The following is a 16,365-nucleotide window of genomic DNA, read 5'->3' as shown; positions in this document are numbered from 1 at the left end:
CACTGCCTTAACAAATATAGATGAAGTATCTCTCATGTATGAGTTCCAGTATGTGATGGAAAAAGGCAGTACTGTCTAATAGAAATGCAGTACAAGCCACATAGTGAGCCTCACAGGCAATTTAGCATTTTCTAGTGGGCACATTAAAAAAAGTAAAAAGAAACAGGTGAAATTAATTGTAATAATATTGTAGTTATTATTCTACCAAAAATATTTTCAGTTAAACATGTAATCAATGTAAAAATGGCTTCTGTGATATTTTACAGTTTTTTCATCCAAGTATTCAATACTGGGGATGTGTTTTTCCCTGACAGCACATCTTTATTTGGACTGGCCGCATTTCAGATGCTGAATAGTGACATCTGGCTGGGTGGCCCCTGTATTGGACAGTACAGGTTGACAGGATAATGCTATTAAGATGATGGCAGTAAGAGTAAGTATCATAATGACTTCCATTTATTTTTGTACCATGTGCCATGAATGTTCTTTTTACACACATTGTCTTTTTTTTTTGTTTTTTGAGACAGGGTCTTGCTGTGTTGCCCAGGCTGAAGTGCAGTAGCATGATCATAGCTCACTGCAGCCTCATTCCTGGGCTCTAGGGACTCTCCCACCTCAGCTTCCCAAAGTGCTAGGATTACAGGTGTGAGTCACCATGCTAGGCCTTTTTTTTTTAAGCTTAAGTTTTGAATGCATTTATGCAATTTAAAATAAAAACATAAATAACTATATAGCAAAATGTCTCAACCTTAGTCATCATCTCCCAAGTTCCCATTTCTTAAAATCAAACAACAAAAACAAGAACCTCTTTTATTAGTTTATTACATGTTCTTACATTTTATTTAAACAAATACATATTCTTATTTTTCCTTCCTTTTTGTAACCCTAAATTAGCAAATTATATACATGTTGTACATCCTATGTATTTCACTAAACAATTTATATTAGGGGTCTTTTCTTTTCTTTTTTTTTTTTTTGAGAAGGAGTCTCGCTCTTATTGCCCAGGCTGGAGTGCAATGGTGCGATCTCGGCTCACCGCAACCTCGCCTCCCGGGTTCAAGTGATTCTCCTGCCTCAGCCTCCTGAGTAGCTAGGATTACAGGCATGCACCACCATGCCCGGCTAATTTCTGTACTTTTAGTGGAGACGGGGTTTCTCCGTGCTGGTCAGGCTGGTCTCAAACTCCCAACCTCAGGTGATCTGCCTGCCTCGGCTTTCCAAAGTGCTGGGATTACAGGCGTGAGCCGCTCTGCCCAGTGGGATCTTTTCATATTAGTACACAATTTCCTGGTTCTTTCTCACAGCTGCATTGTATGAAGATAGCGTAATTTAATTAGTCTATAGATGAACATTAAAGGTGTTTCCAGTGTTTGTAATTAAAAGCAAGATACTACAATGAATACCTTGTGCATTTGTCATTTCACATGTATGCAAGATTGTTACAGAATAAATTTCTGGAACTGGGATTGTTGGGCCATAGGCAAAGGTGTGTATAATTTGAGAAGGTATTGCAAAATTGTCCTTTGTAGGGGTCGTACCAATTCATGCTTCTACCATCAATTGTGCAGTAAATGCATTCAAAACTCAAGCTTTATTTATTTATCTATTTATTTATTTTTTTGAGATGGAGTCTCACTCTGTCGCCCAGGCTGGAGTGCGTGGTGCGATCTCGGCTTATGGCAACCTCCACCTCCTGGGTTCAAGTGATTGTCCAGCCCTGGCCTCCAGAGTAGCTGGGATTATAGGCATGTGCCTCCATGCCCAGCTAATTTTTGTATTTTTTAGTAGAGATGGGGTTTGGCCATGTTGGCCATGCTGGTCTTGAACTCCTGACCTCAGGTGATCCACCCACCTCGGCCTCCCAGAGTGCTGGGATTACAGGCATGAGCCACTGCACCTGGCCAAAACTTAAGCTTTTAAAAAAAGACAATGGCCTGACATAGTGATGCACACTTGTAATCCCAGCACTTTGGGAGGCTGAGGTGGGAGGATCACTTGAGCCTGGAATGAGGTTGCAGTGAGCTTTGATCACACTAGTGCACTTCAGCCTGGGCAACAGAGCAAAATGTAGGATGTACACGTTGTGCAAAAGGAGTTCTTGTTTTACTTAATTCTTAAACTGTGTGAAGTACATATTATTATTTTATTATTTTTTTTAGAGACAGGATCTCTCTCTGTCACCCAGGCTGGAGTACAGTGACATGATCATAGCTCACTGTAGCCTCAAACTCCTGGGCTCAAGTGATCCTCCTGCCTCAGCCTCCCAAGTAACTAGGACTACAGGTGTGTGCCACCACACCCAACTAATTACAATTTTTTTTTGATGTGATGGGGTCTTGCTATGTTGCCCAGACTGGTCTTGAACTCCTGGCCTTAAGTGATCCTCTTGCCTTGGCCTCCCAAAGTACTGAGATTACAGGCATGAGCCACCACCCTTGGCCGAAGTATATATTATTAAACCTACTTTTCAGGTAAAGAAACTGAGGATGCAGGCAGGTTATGTAACATACATAGTAATGTGAATGTGTATACGAAAAGCACAAGATTCAACCCCAGATCTGCTACACACACACACACACACACACACACACCATAAACTTACAATGAATTGGAAGTACAATTCATATAACTTTTTTTTCTGAATCATTTAAGAGTAAGCTGACTATTTGACCCCATGCCCACACAGATTATTCCTGAACAGATCAAAATGAATTTCTGTGGATTGACAGTGAAATAGCAAAACAAAAATAAGTACACTATAGTGCTTCACCAGGTTAAACTTATTCACTATAATGGATGGTACTTTATGGCCTCCCGATGTTTAGAGTGCTCATATGTCTTTTATGAAATTATGGATATGTTAGATCAGGCTATTTTTACCTTTCATTATGAAAGGTAACATTTACAAAAGTAGAGTAGTGTAATGAACTCCCATGAACCTAGCACACAATATCCACAATTATCAACAGATGACCCATCTTGTTTCAACTAACTTCCTTCCCATCCCCCCTTCCCCTGTTAGATTAGTTTAAAATGAAGTGTACACATTAGTTTTTAATTTTAATTTTTTTAGGGACAAGGTCTTGCTCTATCACCTGGGCTGGAGTGCAATAGTGTAATCATGGCTCACTACAGCCTTAACTCTTGGCCTCAAGCGATCCTCCCTCCTCAGCTTCCTGAGTAGCTGGGACTACAGATATGTGTCACCATGCTCAAATTTATTTTTACTTTTTGTAGAGTTAGGGTCTTGCTATGTTGCTCAAGCTAGTCTAGAACTCTTGGACTCAAGTGATCCTTTCACCTCGGCTTCCCAAAGTGCCGGTATTACAGGCATGAGCCACTTTACTTAGCTCTGACATTGTTTAATTTTATCTGTAAATATTTCAGTATATTTCTATGTAAGAACTATTAAAGAAAAACCATCAACACTATAGACATGGTTGGTTTAAGTGTTCATTTATCTGGCTTTTTACTTTTACATTTAGCAATCAAATATTGGTCCCTTGAAAACAAATTTTTTTGGAGGCCGGGCATAGTGGCTCACGCCTGTAATCCCAGCACTTTGGGAGGCCGAGGCAGGTGGATTACCTGAGGTCAGGAGTTCGAGACCAGCCTGGCCAACATGGTGAAACCCTGTCTCTACTGAAAATACAAAAATTAGTGTGGTGGTGCGTGCCTATAATCCCACCTACTCTGGAGGCTGAAGCAGGGGAATCACTTGAACCCGGGAGGCAGAGGTTGCAGTGAGCTGAGATCATGCCACCGCACTCCAGCCTGGGCAACAGAGTGAAACTCTGTCTCAAACAAAAATAAAAGCAAAAACAAAAATTTTTTTTTTTGGAAATGTTACTGGTCTATGAAGTCCCCAGATCTAGGAATCACCACTGAACTGTCCCAGGGCTTCTGGCACCATGCTTCATAAGCCTTCAAAATGGTTCTGACTCGGGGAAGACCCAGGCTTTCTGAGACCTGAAGCTGAAACAATTTGGGGGCCTTCTTTAAGAAAAATACAACAAAATTAAAAGTACAAAGTAATGTTTGAAAGTGAATATACTTTTAGCATGAGGAAAGAACTCACCACACATTACAAAAGCTGAAAAGCTGACAAATACCAGAAACCTCACAAAATCCAGAAAAAGAATGCAACGTTTTTTATTAATGAACTACCTGAGAACCCCCTCTGTTACAGTCCCCCTACATTCTTTGTCTGCATACTCTCTGATTGCCTCTCCATAGGACAATGATATTATAACATCATGTTCAATAGAGAGAATAGCAAGATAATTCAGTTTTTCCTCTAGGATGATTGTTTGAAATTTGTTTTTTATTATTGATGGTAGGTGGCTTTGCACACAGATAGACTTGCTGTTTGTAGCACTGCCTCTGGTTTGCGCCTTTGCCTGATAAACTCTATTTCTTGAGATTCCATCAACAGAGGTGCGTTTATCATTGTAGTCTCTGCAGTCTTGGGCATATTCCTGATGGGAGAGAACTTCCATTTTGATTAAATTTCAATGAGAAGTGAAACTTCTACTTATGAGTTTGCACATCAGATGTTGGGAAAATTTTCTAAAGACAACTTCCGGTTCTGTGGATTTAATACCATGTTGCTTCTCTACTCTCTACTCCTCACAGAATTCCAGGCCAGGGCTCTGTAGAATGAATTTTTATTCCCACTGGACATCTGGCCCTGCATCTTTGGGTCACTATTCTGGGTGCTGAGCTACAGAAGTTATCCTGGGAGCTACTCCTACAGAAAGACAGCTAGTCATGGAAGTGACCGTGATCCACATAAATATATCATATACGCCTGAACCCAGACCAGATATATCACCAATAGAATTTCCTCTTAGCCTGGTTTCCCAAATATGTGCAGCTTCTCTAAAGACACAGCATGAAGAGAAACATGATGGGGAAGGCAGAGTGGAAAGAAACAGTATTTTTTAACTGATTGTGGCTAAAATATCTTTTTTTTTTTTTTTTTTTTTGAGACAAGGTCTTGCTCTGTGGCTCAGGTTGGAGTGCAGTGGCATGAACATGGCTCACTGCGGTCTCGACCTCCTAGGCTTAAGGGATCCTCCCATCTCAGCCTCCTGAGTAGCTGGGACTACAGGTGTGCACCACTATACCCAGCTAATTTTTACATTTTTGGTAGAGATGGGGGTCTCACTATGTTGCCCAGGCTAGTCTTGAACTCCAGGCCTCAAGCAATTCTCCTGCCCCAGCCTCCCAAAGTGTTGGGACTACTGGTGTGAGCCACTTTGTGAAGCTGAAAATAAATATCTTACTTTTGCAGATTATAGCAGATTATGACTTTCTGAGCACGTTGTCACAGCTTCATTAACCTCATGGTAAATTTGGCTCTGCCCATGACTGCTTTTCTGATCTCACCCGCCACAGATTTCCCATCCTTCATGCTGTTCCATGAACAGACCTGCTTCTGTTCCTGTAGCATGCCAGGAATTGTCTGCCTCAGGGCCTTAGCACTTACTGTTCCTCCTGCCTGGAACACTTTCCCCAGATATCCACACGTGGCTCACTTTTGACTTCCTTCAGCTGTCTGCTCAAATGGCAGCTTCTCACCATCATGTTTAAAATTGCTGAAAGCAATTGCAACAAAAGCAAAAATTGACAAGTGGGATCTAATTAAACTCAGGAGCTTCTGCACAGCAAAATAAACTATCATCAGAGTGAACAGGCAACCTAGAGAGTGGGAGAAAATTTTTTTAATCTATCCATCTGGCAAAGGTCTAATATCCAGAATCTACAAGGAACTCAAACAAATTTACTAGAAAAAAACAACAACAAACCACCCCATTAAAAAGTGAGCAAAGGCAATGAACAGACACTTCTCAAAAGAAGACATCCATGAAGCCAACAAACTATGAAAAAACGCTCAACATCACCGATCATTAGAGAAATGCAAATCAAAACCACAATGAGATACCATCTCATGCCAGTCAGAATGACAGTTATTAAACAGATGCTGGTGAGGTTGTGGAGAAACAGAAATGCTTTTATGCTGTTGGTGGGCATACAAATTAGTTCAACCATTATGGAAGACAGTGTGGTGATTCCTCAAAGATCTAGAACCAGAAATACCATTTGATCTAGCAATCTCATTACTGGGTATGTATCCAAGGGAATATAAATCATTCTATTGCAAAGATACATGCATACGTATGTTCATTGCAGCACTATTCATAATAGCAAAGACATAGAATCAACTCAAATGCCCACCAACAATAGACTGGATAAAGAAAATATGGTACATATACACCATGGAATACTATGTAGCCATAAAAATGAATGAGATCATGTTCTTTGCAGGGTCATGGATGAAGCTGTAAGCCATTATCCTCAGCAAACTAACACAGGACCAGAAAACAAACACTGCATTTTCTCACTTCTAAGTGGGAGCTGAATAATGAGAACATATGGACTTATGGAGGGGAACAACACACACTGGGGCCTGTTGTGGGTGGGGCGGGGGGAGGGAGAGCAGTAGGAAAAATAGTTACCAAGGCGCACGTTTACCTGTGTAGCAAACCTGCACATCCTGCACATGGACCCCGGAACTAAAAATAAAAATTAAACAAAATAGCACCCTAAAACCTAGCACCCCACTCTTTGTACCCTACTTTTTCTCAGGAACACTTACCACCTTGACATAATAGATATTGACTCATTTGTTAATTGTATATCTCCCTCCTATTAAAATGTAAGCTCATGAGAACAGGGACTTTGTTTGCACATTGGTGTGTCCCTAGCACCTAGACCAGTGCTTCCCTAAAGTAATTGCCGAAGAAATATTAGCTGAATGAATGAAAAGCAATTGGAAACCACTGAAGAATTTTAAGTGGAGAGACATGAGGCTTTCCTGGTTCTGTCAAAAGAAATTACTCGCTCACTTATCTTTCTCCCAGAACATCTTTCCACAATTTTTCTTGAATTATAATTACCTGTCAGTCTAATTTTCTCCAAAAGATTGTTGAGGATAGAGAGTATGTTTAATCCATCAACACACCCCCTACCATATGTATTGCATGAATTAACACTGGTGGAATTAAATGGAAGTTACTGTTTCTCTGCACATAAATTCTTGAAATGGCTGTGTTTGGTTTTCTCAGCAAACTAGATTATAAACTGTTTCTGAGTAGGAAAAGTTTCCTTGGCCATTTGTGTCCTCTCAGCAGCTCTTAGCAATCAGTACATTGCTCTTCTTAAATAGGGTTCAATCTCTTTGTGTTTCTGTCTATACAATTTCTGTGACTTAATGACATCCAGTTCTCCATTCTAATGAATTTCCAAGCAATTTTTTTTCCCAAGAAAGTCTCTTGTCGCCCAGGCTGGAGTGCAATGGCATGATCTTGGCTCACTGCAACCTCCGCCTCCCAGGTTCAAGTGATTCTCCTGCCTCAGCCTCCAGAGTAGCTGGGATTAGAGGCAACTGCCACTATGCCTGGCTAACTTTTTTTTGTATTTTTAATAGAGACGGGGTTTCACCATGTTGGCCAGGCTGGTCTCGAACTCCTAACCTCAGGTGATCCTCCCGCCTTGGCCTCCCAAAGTGCTGGGATTAATAAGTGTGAGCCACCGCGCCTGGCTCCAAGCAAAATTTATGCATCCATTAGGACACCTAAAATTTCTATGAACCAAAATCCAACTAAAAGCAGCTTAAACAGGTAGGAGTTCATTATGTCAGATGGCCAAAGGGCTGGAGGCAGAGTGTCTTTAGGACTGTTTAATTCTGTACTTCATTGACATATTCTAGGATACATCTTTCAGCTCTGTCATTCTAGCTTGTCTCCTCATGGTCATGAGATGGCTACAGTGGTTCCCAGTATCATGCTCTCATACAGTGACATCCAGAGGCAGGAGAAGAAACTGTTTCTTCTCAGATATTTCTTCTAGAAGGGAAAACCTTTCCCTGAAGTCCTGCAGTGCATTTTCCTTTGCTTATCATTGGCTAGAATGGCAACACGTGCTCTTGCCTAAACTAGTTTGGTTAGGGAAATGGAAGTGTTCAGATCTGCCTATATTAATTGAGATTCATCCCCTGGGATGGAGGAGGAGGCATTATCCTCAGCACAGAGTCACACGGAGGCTTTGCCCTCTTACAGCCAGGAGGGAGCATGTAGGGATGGACTTGGGTTAGCACTGATAGTGTCTGCTATATCTTCTGCTTGTTTGTTCTCCAACCTGGCCTGATTAAAAGGCCTGAAAAATTTGAGGTCCCCAGATCCTTCCTCCCATCCAAAACCTAGGGCCATGCTATTTTTTTTTTGAATTGATCTCTTAAACAAACAAACAAACAAAAAAGCCCCTACACTAAATACCAAGCAGTGACTTATTTAGTTTTAAAAAGAAACAAAACCAGGTCAGTGAATTTGAATTAAAACTGCACATAGAGCACATTGCTTAGTCTCTCTGTGCCTCAGTTTCCTTATCTATGAAATGAGGATAATAGTAATACTTAAGTTATAGGGTTGGTGTAAAGATTAAATACATTATTATACAGTCAATTTTCTTGATTTATGGATTCTGCATTCAAGAATTCGCCTACTCTCTAAAAGTTATTTGTAGCCCTTAAATGAATACCTCTGGCAATTTTGTGGTCACTCATGGACATTTGCAGAGAAGTGAAAAAACTGAGTTGCTCAATGTACATGCATGTTCCCAGGTAAAGTTGAATAAGGCAACATACTATCTTCTTGTTTTAGCTCTCATACTGTAAACACAGGTTCTTTTCATGTCTATTTAGTGCTTTTTCTTTTTCTTTTTCTTTTTTTTCTCATTTTAGTGCTTTTGTTAAAGATCTTGCTGTTGATTCCCGGGCAAGATGGCCGAATAGGAACAGCTCAGGTCTGCAGCTCCCTGAGAGACCAACGCAGAAGGTGGGTGATTTCTGCATTTCCAACTGAGGTAGCTGGCTTATCTCACTGGGACTGCTTAGACAGTGGGTGCAGCCCACAGAGGGCGAGTCGAAGCAGGGTGGGGTGTCACCTCACCCGGGAAGCGCAAGGTGTCGGGGAACTCCCTCCCCTAACCAATGGAAGCCGTGAGGGATTGTGCCTTGAGGAACCATGTATTCCAGCCCAGATGCTATGCTTTTCCCACAGTCTTCACAACCCAGAGACCAGGAGATTCTCTTGGGTGTCTACACAACCAGGGCCCTGGGTTTCAAACACAAAGCTGGGTGGCCATTTGGGCAGACACCGAGCTAGCTGCAGGAGTTTCTTTTCATACTCCAGTGGCGCCTGGAATGCCAGCGAGACAGAACCGTTCACTCCCCTGGAAAGGGGGCAGAAGCCAGGGAGCCGAGTGGTCTTGCTCAGCAGATCCCACCTCCACATGGCCCAGCAAGCTAAGATACACTGGCTTGAAATTCTTGCCGCCAGCACATCAGTTTGAAGTCCACCTAGGAGGCTTGAGCTTGGTGTGGGGAGGGGTGTCCGCCATTACTGAGACTTGAGTAGGTGGTTTTCCCCTCACAGTGTAAACAAAGCCCCTGGGAAGTTCGGACTGGTTGGAACCCACCACAGCGACGCGAAGGTGCTGTAGCCAGACTGCCTCCCTATGTTCCTCTTCTCTAGGCAGGGCATCTCTGAAAAAAAGGCAGCAGCCCCAGTCAGGAGCTTATAGATAAAACTCCCATCTCCCTGGGACAGAGCACCTGTGGGAAGGGGCAGCTGTGGGCGCAGCTTCAGCAGACTTAAATGTTCCTCCCTGCTGGCTCTGAAGTGAGCAGCGGACCTCCCAGCACAGCGCTCCAGCTCTGTTAAGGGACACATTGCCTCCTCAAGTGGGTCCCTGACCCCTGTGCCTCCTGACAGGGAGACACCTCCCAGTAGGGGTCGACAGACACCTCATACAGGGGAGCTCAGGCTGGCATCTGGCAGGTGCCCCTCTGGGATGAAGCTTACAGAGGAAGGAGAAGGGAGCAATCTTTGCTGTTCTGCAGCCTCCGCTGGTGATACCCAGGCAAACAGGGTCTGGAGTGGACCTCCAGCAAACTCCAGCAGATCTGCAGAAGAGGGGCCTGTTAGAAAGAAAACTAACGAACAGGAGGCAATAGCATCAACATCATAAAAAAAAAACAACCACTCAAAAACCCCATCAAAAGGTCACCAACATCAAAGACCAAAGGTAGGCAAATCTACGAAGATGAAGAAAAACCAGCACAAAAAGGCTGAAAATTCCAAAAACCAGAATGCTTCAACTCCTCACCAGGAAGGGAACAAAACTGGATGGAGAATGAGTTTGATGAATTGACAGAAGTAGGCTTCTGAAGGTGGGTAATAACAAGCTCCTCCTGAGCTAAAGGAGCATATTCTAACCCAATACAAGGAGGCTAAGAACCTTGAATAAAGGTTAGATGAATTGCTAACTAGAATAACCAGTTTAGAGAAGAAAATAAATGGCCTGATGGAGCTGAAAAACACAGCACAAGAACTTCGTGAAGCATACACAAGTATCAATAGCCGAATCAATCAAGCAGAAGAAAAGATATCAGAGATTGCAGATCAACTTAATGAAATAAAGTGTGAAGACAAGACTAGAGAAAAAAGAATGAAAAGGAATGAACAAAGCCTTAAAAAATATGGGTCTATGTGAAGAGACCAAATCTATGTCTGATTGGTGTACCTGAAAGTGACGGAGAGAATGGAACCAAGTTGGGAAACACACTTCATGATGTTATCAAGAGAACTTTCCCAACCTAGCAAGACAAGCCAATATTCAAATTCAGGAAATACAGAGAACACCACAAAGAGAGCAACCCCAAGACACATAATCGTCAGATTCACCAAGGTTGAAATGAAGGAAAAAATATTAAGGGCAGCCAGAGAGAAAGGTCAGGTTACCCACAAAGGGAAGCCCATCAAACTAACAGCAGATCTCTCTGAAGAAACCCTACAAGCCAGAAGAGAGTGGGTGCCAACATTCAACATTCTTAAAGAAAATATTTTTCAACCCAGAATTTCATATCCAGCCACATTAAGCTTCATAAGTGAAGGAGAAACAAAATTCTTTAAAGACAAGCAAATGCTGAGGGATTTTGTCACCACCAGGCCTGCTCTAGAAGAGCTCCTGAAGGAAGCACCAAATATGGAAAGGAAAAACCAGTACCAGCCACTGCAAAAACATACAAAAATGTAAAGACCATCGACACTATGAAAAAACTGCAACTGATGGGCAAAATAACCCGCTAGCATTATAATGACAGGATCAAATTTACACATAACAATATTAACTTTAAATGTAAACGGGCAAAATGCCCCAATTAAAAGACATAGACTGACAAATTGGATAGAGCCAAGACCCATCAGTGTGCCATATTTAGGAGACCCATTTCACATGCAAAGACACACATAGGCTCAAAATAAAGGAATGGAGGAAGATTTACCAAGCAAATGGAAAGCAAAAAAAAAAAAAAAAAAAAAAAAAAAAAAAAGAAAAAAGGCAGAGGTTGCAATCCTAGTCTCTGATAAAGCACTTTAAACCAACAAAGATCAAAAAAGTCAAAGAAGGGCATTACATAATAGTAAAGGGATCAATGCAACAGGAAGAGCTAACTATCCTGAATATATATCCATCCAATACAGGAGCACCCAGATTCAAATTCATCAAGGAAGTTTTTAGAGACCTATGAAGAGACTTAGACTCCCACCCGATAATAGTGGGAGACTTTAACATCCCATTGTCAGTATTAGACAGATTAACAAGACAGAAAATTCACAAGGATATTCAGGACTTGAACTCAGCTCTGGACCAAGTGGACCTAATAGACATCTACAGAATTCTCCACCCCAAATCAACAGAATATACATTCTTCGCAGCACCACATAGCACTTATTCTAAAATTGACCACATAATTGGAAGTAAAATACTCCTCAGCAAATGCAAAAGAATGGAAATCATAACAGTCTCTTAGACCACAGTGCAATCAAATTAGAACTCAGGATTAAGAAACACACTGAAAACGGCACAACTACATGGAAGCTGAACAATCTGCTCCTGAATGACTACTGGGTAAATGACAAAATTAAGGCAGAAATAAATAAGTTCTTTGAAACCAATGAGAACAAAGACACAATGTACCGGAATCTCTGGGACACAGCTAACACAGTATTTAGAGGGAAATTTATAGCACTAAATGCCCACAGGAGAAAGCAGGAAAGATCTAAAATCGACACCCTAACATCACAATTAAAAGAACAAGAGAAGCAAGAGCAAACCAATTCAAAAGCTAGCAGAAGACAAGAAATAACTAAGATCAGAGCAGAACTGAAGGAGATAGAGACACAAAAAACCCTTCAAAAAATCAATGAATCCAGGAGTTGGTGTTTTGAAAAGATGAACAATACTGCTAGCCAGACTAATAAAGAAGAAAAGAGAGAAGAATCAAATAGACACAACAAAAAATGATAAAGGGATGGCACCACTGGTCCCACAGAAATACAAACTACCATCAGAGAACACTATGAACACCTCTATGCAAATAAACTAGAAAATCCAGAAGAAATGGACAAATTCCTGGACACATACACCCTCCCAAGACTAAACCAGGAAGAAGTTGAATCTCTGAATAGACCAATAACACGTTCTGAAATAGGTACATGCATACCTATGTGACAAATCTGCACATTCTGCACACGTATCCCAGAACTTACGTATAATAATAATAAAAAAGAATACTTTTAAATCAATTTTGCTTCCACTTTTACCTTTTAAAATAAATCTAGATAGCCATTTTTAAGTGCCAGGTAGGGTGGAAGTTGACTAGATACGGACAGAACTACAAAGTGAAATGAAAGAACTATGCTTTATGAATACCTTCTTAAAGGGTAATACATCTTGAGTGTCCTTATTTTTATTTTATTATTCAGCTCCTATCATCAATTGTGGTAGCTTCCCTCCCCAGCACTGGTTAGCTAGAACTTCGAGAAGCTGAGATTCCCTGAACTCAACGGGGTCTTGACCTCAATCTGTTGTCCAAACAGGTGCAAATTTGCTGCAAAGCAACATTGTCTGCTCCATGTATTACTGTTCTGAGTTATTTCACTAAATGCACTTATAAACTTGAAAAAAAGATTTTGCCATTGAAAATAGCCCTCAAGCATAATGCTCAAGTGCTGTCTATTGTTTCTATGCACCAGGAGGCTGTTGTGTTTCTTATGTAGAAAATACATTTATTAGATAAGCTTCATTCTGGTATGAGTTGTAGTGCTGTTGGTCATGAGTTCATTGTGGATGAATTAACAATATCCACTAAATAAGGTGTCTTTAAATGGAAACACCCATGAAACAAGGTTCTGTATTGATGAGCTGTCAAAAATGTTTTGATTAGAGACTCATAGGAACTTAACTCTGTATTTCCCCTAGGAGCAATGATTCAGTATTCATTAATTCAGTGTTTGTGGTGACTTTATAGAACATAACTACCTTGAATAATGAGAATCAACTCTATTTAAAGTGTTTAGGACAGCTTCTGTCATGTAGTAAGAACTACTTGATTATTGGTTATAGTGTCACCCAAAATAATAATATTCTCTAAACTAGAATAATATTAAAATCACAGAATATTCTGCAAAGTAAATATGAACTGAGCCTATATTTCATGCTATTTCATTTATGTCCCTGTCAAAGTAAACAAGTAAACACAAAAACAACCATACACACGGCTGGTTTCATAGCCAGACAGCCAAGAGCCAAAGGATTCAACCCAACTCAATGCCCTCAAGGGTCATAGCTACATCAAAATAAGAGCCATTGATGACAAACCCATGGCCAACATCGTACTAAACAGGCAGAGGCTGGAAGCATTCCTCTTGAGAGCTGGAACTAGACAAGAATGCCTACTCTCACCACTTCTATTCAACATAGTTCTGGAAGTCCTAGCCAGAACAATCAGGCAAGAGAAAGAAATAAAAAGCATCCAAATAGGTTGAGAGGAAGTCAAACTATTTCTGTTTGTAGGCAATATGATCTTATACCTAGAAAACCCCATAGTCTTTGCCCAAAATCTCCTAGCTGATAAACAACTTCAGCAATGTTTCAGGATACAAAATCAATGTACAAAAATCAGTAGCATTCATATAGACCAACAATATCCAAGCTGAGAGCCAAATCAGGAATGCAATACTGTTCACAATATCCACCTGACTCCCTGCCCCTAAAAAAACCAATGCAGTAATACTGCTAACCAGGGAGGTGATAGATCTCTACACTGCTGAAAGACACCACAGATGGCCAGGCCCAGTGGCTCACCCCTGTAATCTCATCACTTTGGGAGGCTGAGGCGTGTGGATCACCTGAGGTTAGGAGTTTGAGACCAGCCTGGCCAAAATGGTGAAACCTCATCTCTACTAAAAAATACAAAAAAATTAGCCAGGTGTAGTGGTGCATGCCTGTAGTCTCAGCTACTTGGGTGGGTGAGGCTGGAGAATCACTTGAACCCAGGAGGTGGAGGTTGCAGTGAGCCAAGATCGTGCCATTGCACTCCAGCCTGGGCAACAAGAGTGAAACTCTGTTTCAAAAACAAAACAAAACAAATCAAAACAAAAAACAAAGATACCAGAGATGATACAAACAAATGGAAAAACGCTTCATGCTCATGGATAGGAAGAATCAATAATGCTAAAATGGCCATACTGCCCAAAGCAACTTACAGATTCAATGCTATTCCTAACAAACTACCAATGACTTTTTTACAGAATTAGGAAAAAGTATTCTAAAATTCACATGGAACCAAAAAACAGCCTGACTAGCCTAAGCAAACCTAAGCAAAAAGAATAAAGCTGGAGGCATTACACTACCCAACTTCAAACTATACTATAATGCTACAGTAACCCAAACATCATGGTACTGGTACAAAAACAGACACATAGACCAATGGAACAGGTTACAGAACCGAGAAATAGAGCCGCACACCTACAACTATCTGATCTTTGACAACGTTGACAAAAACAAGCCATGAGGGAAGGACTCCTTATTCAATAAACGGTGCTGGGGTAACTGGCTAGCCATACACAGAAGATTGAAACTGGAGACCCCTGGCTTTCACCATATTCAAAAATCAACTCAAGATGGATTAAAGACTTAAATGTAAAACTAAAATATAAAAATCCTAGAAGAAAACCTAGGAAATACCATTCTGGATATAGGCCATGGCAAAGATTGGATGACGAAGACTCCAAAAGCAATTGCAACAAAAATGAAAATTGACAAAGAGAACCTAATGAAACTAAAGAGCTTCTGGCAAAATAAACTATCAACAGAGTAAAGAGTCAACCTAGAGAATGCAAGAAAACATTCACAAACTATGCATTCATCAAAGGCCTAATATCCAGGAACTATATGGAACTTAAACAAATTAACAAGCAAAAGACAAACAATCCCATTAAAAAATGGGCAAAGGATATGAACAGACACTTCTCAAAAGAAGACATACATGTGGCTAACAAGCATATGAAAAAATGCTCAACATCACTAATCATTAGAGAAATGCAGATCAAAACTACAATGAGATACCATCTCACACAGCTCAAAAAGGCTATTATTAAAAAGTCAAAAAGTGACAGATACTGGTGAGGTTGTGGAGAAAAGGGAATGCTTATACAGTGCTGGTGGGAATGTAAATTAGTTCAGCCATGTGGAAAGCGGTTTGGTGATTTCTCAAAGAACTTAAAACCAGAAGTACCATTTGATCTAGCAATCCAATTACTGGGTATATACCCAAAGGAATATAAATTGTTCTACCACAAATACATATGCACATATATGTTCATTGTAGCACTATTCACAATGGCAAAGAAATCTACCTAAATGTCCATCAGTGGTGGACTGAATAAGAAAATGTGCATGTGGCCGGGTGCGGTAGCTCACGCCTGTAATCAGTCCCAGCACTTTGGGAGGCCAAGGCAGTTGGATCACCTGAGGTCAGGAGTTCGAGACCAGCCTGACCAACATAGAGAAACCCTGTCTCTACTAAAAATACAAAATTAGCCGGGCGTGTTGGTGCATGCCTGTAATCCCAGCTACTTGGGAGGCTGAGGCAGGAGAGTCACTTGAACCCTGGAGGGAGAGGTTGTGGTGAGCTGAGATCACACCATTGTACTCTAGCCTGGGCAACAAGAGTGAAACTCTGTCTCAAAAAAAAAAAAAAAAAAAAAAAAGAAAAGAAAAGAAAAGAAAATGTGCATGTACATTGCACCATGACATACTATACAACCATAACAATAAAATGTCCTTTGTAGCAACACGCATGGAACCAGAGATCATTATCCTTAGCAAATTAACACAGCAATAGAAAACCAAATACCACATGTTCTCACTTATAAATGGGAGCTAAACATTGTGTAC

General features: G+C 40.9%; 1 protein-coding gene across 3 annotated transcripts in view; it reads left to right on the top strand.

The window, feature by feature from the left end:
- Positions 1–16,365, top strand: part of CHD9NB (CHD9 neighbor) — an 86,954-nt gene that overhangs the window by 67,458 nt on the left and 3,131 nt on the right. For 2 of the 3 annotated variants that reach the window (XR_010137769.1, XR_008514577.2), the window contains 2 exons: positions 315–433; positions 8,804–8,897. The gene's annotated coding sequence lies outside the window, so the exon portion shown is untranslated. Of the gene's footprint in view, positions 1–314; positions 434–4,635; positions 6,130–8,803; positions 8,898–16,365 lie in introns of all 3 variants that reach the window. The other variant, XR_010137771.1, reaches the window with a different exon arrangement.

Source organism: Pongo abelii, chromosome 18 (genome assembly GCF_028885655.2).
Source record: "Pongo abelii isolate AG06213 chromosome 18, NHGRI_mPonAbe1-v2.0_pri, whole genome shotgun sequence".
Classification (NCBI taxonomy): Eukaryota; Metazoa; Chordata; class Mammalia; order Primates; family Hominidae; genus Pongo; species Pongo abelii.
Note: the sequence above shows the minus strand (reverse complement) of the source record. Positions and strands in the feature narration are given on the sequence as shown.